This window comes from Schistocerca americana, chromosome 2, assembly GCF_021461395.2.
Source record: "Schistocerca americana isolate TAMUIC-IGC-003095 chromosome 2, iqSchAmer2.1, whole genome shotgun sequence".
NCBI classification, from domain to species: Eukaryota; Metazoa; Arthropoda; class Insecta; order Orthoptera; family Acrididae; genus Schistocerca; species Schistocerca americana.
Genome location: NC_060120.1, coordinates 526,208,469 through 526,212,594, shown reverse-complemented (window position 1 = coordinate 526,212,594; position 4,126 = coordinate 526,208,469).

Below are 4,126 nucleotides of genomic sequence, written 5' to 3'. Positions count from 1 at the left end.
CGCAACGCAATCTGACTTTTAATAATCCCCACAAACGAATGACCCTGACTAACAATAACCTATACCTTTCATGAATCACTTACCTCACAAAAATCTTCATTACTCGAACTACTGCAATACTGCGAGCGCCAATACTGTCAGCTAAATAAAAGATTCAAACCACTGAAGTCACTAACTACTGATACGCATAGTTAGCAAATGAAAGATTTTGATAAAGAACAAACAATGTATTTATCTTAATAGTGTTCAAAAGTCATACTATATATATCAGTTCATGACATCCAGTCTTCCAAATTTACTGTCTCTGAAGGACACACGTGCAGATCATCCGCTCTCAAAACCCTGCCATCTCTCTCCCCACATCCACCACTGCTGGCGGCCCACCTCCAACTGCGCAACGCTACGCGCTGTTAACGGCTAACTCCCCAACCCTACAATAGCGACTATTTCAACAATGCCCACCAGCCGCAGACTGTACACAGCACAGTCAGTGATTATCATATAGAGCGCTACGTGGCCTTACAACCATAAAAACCCAAACAGCCTACTTACACACTAAACTTTTTAAATAGGATAATATTCAAATTCAGTTTCGACATAATATCCGTAGGAGTCGTCCCAAAGTGTTGCAGAACTGCAAAACAAATTGTAGACCTGAACACTCACAGCCAGCTCATAACACTTCACCATCAACTGAATATCTGGAACTGTTCAAATGTATGTGAAATCTTATGGGACATAACCGCTAAGGTCATCAGTCCCTAAGCTTACACACTACTTAAAATCGATTATCCTAAGTACAAACACAGACAACCATGCCCAAGGAAGAACTCGAACTTCCACCGGGATCAGCAGTACAGTCCATGACTACAGCGCCATACAGCGCTCGGCTAATCCCGAGCGGCTTATATGGTACTATTTAAACCATTGCAATACCTTTTAACAGACTCCCTCAATTTTGCATATACGAGGCTTGGTACTTAAGTAGTGGCAACTATTTGTTCACAAACGATACAAAAGAGTTACATGTTTGCACCTGTTACTGTCCTTCAAAGTAGACACCAGCTTTGTGTAGAACCCGTTGCTAGCGATGTGCAAGGCGTAGTATACCGTTAGCAGAGTCTGTTCTGTTGATGGTGCAAATGGAGCGGTCTACTACCTCTGGAACAGTTCTCAAGCGAATGCCACGAAGTGGTTCATTCATCTTCGGAATCAAATCGAAGTCACAAGTACAAGTCCGGGGAATATGGTGGGTGGTAAAGTCCCAGTCCCATCGACCGAATAGATCAGCCACAGCTTGCGTTGTATGATCCCGGGCATTGTCGTACAAAATGATGGGTTGAGAAGAAAGCGCCGCCGTTTTTTTTTTTGCAAAGCTGGTCGCAGGTGTTGCTCCAGAGCCCCTGTATGGTAAAAGTTGTGGGGACTCTAGTGTACGACTGTGATGGTGTTATCCTAACGCATTACGTTCCTCCACGGCAGACCGTCATTGCACACTATTACCGTTCGTTTTTAGAGCATCACCGGCGACCAGCTTTGCGAAAGAAGCGGCGACACTTTCCGCGCAACCCACCCATCATTTTTCACAACAATGCGTGGACGCATACAGCGCAAGCTGTTGCTGCTCTGTTCGGTCGATGGGACTGGGATGTACTGTACCATCCACCATACTCCCCGGACTTAAGTCTCTGTGACTTGGATTTGATTTCGAAGATGAAGGAACAACTTCGTGGCATTCGTTTCAGAACTGTTCCAGAGATTCGACAGGCAGTAGACCGCTCCATTCGCACCATCAACAGAACAGTCTCTGCTAACGGTATACTATGCCTTCCACATCGCTTGCTACGGCTTCTACACAACGATGGTGACTACTTTGAATGACAGTAACAGGTGCAAACATGTAACTATTTTGTATCGTTTGTGAATAAACAGTTGCCACTATTTAAGTTCCGACCCTCTTACATTTAGAAGCTGAAACATTGTGATAATTTAATTAATAATGTCTTGATCTACCTTTCGAAAGCTCTACATCAGTAGTTCGGCGTGACTTTCATTCGTGAAGTAACTCGTCGGTTTCCGGAGGTATGTGACACCAGCGCATAGCTCAAGCGGTCCCCGTGAATGGTGGTTCCGTAGTTTTCGGGCGAGAAGCTGGTGCCAGGAAGCGCTGTAGATGTGCTCTATCGGGTTCAAATTAGGCAAATTTGATGGTCAAGACATTAACGTTCGCTACCATTCTCATGAGTCTGCGGTAGCACGATTGTGGCCTTGTGATACGGACAGTTATTCTGTTGAAAAATGCTACCATCGAGGAGCAAGAAGTAAAATGTGGGGGGATGAAGGTAGTCCGCAATAATGATCATGTGATTACGTCATCAGGGGCTTATATGCATATTTTCCAAAATGTTCAAATGTGTGTGAAATCTTATGGGACTTAACTGCTAAGGTCATAAGTCCCTAAGCTTACACACTACTTAACCTAAATTACCCTAAGGACAAACACACACACACACACACACACTCCCGAGGGAGGACGCGAACCTCCGCCGGGACCAGCCGCACAATCCATATTTTTCACTAGTGTAATATAAATACTCTTGGATAAGTATGACGTTTAAAAATTGTCTTTGTCTGTTTAATCTATAATACACTCGCCTCCTTTTTCCAATTCCTACTACAATTTACAAAGAATCTGAGACTGCTCTGATCCACCAAGTTTGTAAGTTCTTGACGCTCGTTCGAACGAAAAGTCAGTCTCTTAACTGAACGCAAGATCAAAGTGCTCTCTTAGTACAACAGTCATAACAATTCTAATTTCATGGGATGATCATAGAGGTACAAATAGTTTATGGGAAACTGCATCTGCCATGTACAGCAACGGAAGAAAATTAATGGAGAATAAGCTACAAAGGAAGAGTCTCGTTCGTAATTAGAATAAACCTCCCGGAAATGTTTTAGTGATCTTAATTTTCATCTAGAGATTACAGTTTGAAGTAAGTGGTCATATGGGAACTGTATAAAACTGACTTTCATTGCGGCGCTACTTTTTACGAACACCTTGTAAGGGAACTTTTGGAAGAGTGACACAAGAAATCTCAGTTTAGTATGCAAGCTTGAGTAGAGCTTTCCTATCAGCTGAGGAAAATGCAAGTGAAACAGTATCTTCCACTAAATTTTGAAGCATTATGGAGCTCTTTAATGGTATGGGAAGTAATATTACGATTCTATGTGTGGCCATTAATTACATAGAACGTAAAGTCCACTTGTAAGTTCCGTGAAATCACGTTCATTCGGAAAGCATTTTTCAAAATGAAACTTGTTTATTAATGTAGACAGCTTGTAGTTTCCACGATTTACAGATCTACATACCACACAATCACAAGGATCTGTAGGGGGAAAAGCTATTAAGAGCCGTTGCCCTCAACAACATCCAGAGAAATTAAGTAACTTTTTTCCCCAGGAATGTATTCACAAAGACTTATTATTCCCAGCTGGTAGATCTGTGATAATCGAGGCCAGCAAGGACTCGTGACTATTTTCTTGTGGTGGCTAAATGTATAGAAAAAAATTTGTTGAGTGTTATTAAAAAGCACAAGTTACACTAAAAACTTTTGAGTAATTACTTTTTCAAATTAACATTCCAGAGATCTCTGTATAAAGTACTGAAACGTACTTCATGCCTCTCCACCGACTGTAGAAAATGGAACACTGCGTCATAGCTACCACAGCAGTAGTAGACCGAGTACAATCAATCTCACAACAACAAACGCTGTTAGGTACGAAAAGCTCTATTCTGTGAAGAACACGTCCACAACGACTTATGTGTATTGGATCTGTCTTAGCGCAGACCAATAAGAACTTCTGATTTCTTTCTGTATCAAACAAGTTTACAGATAAACCGTTATTTTACACCCATAAACAGTATAAGTTGCATGACATACATTAAGAGAAAACTTGTATGAAATTATTCGTCCTACGTTTTGTTTGTAGTATAGTGAAACGTATCACATGCACCTCCTGTGTTTGTAGAGAATTAATCAGAACTTTTTTGGCAAGCTTTGCAGTACTAGACTGATCACTGACAACATCTCAACAACACACGCTGTTAATTACAAAGCTTTTGAAA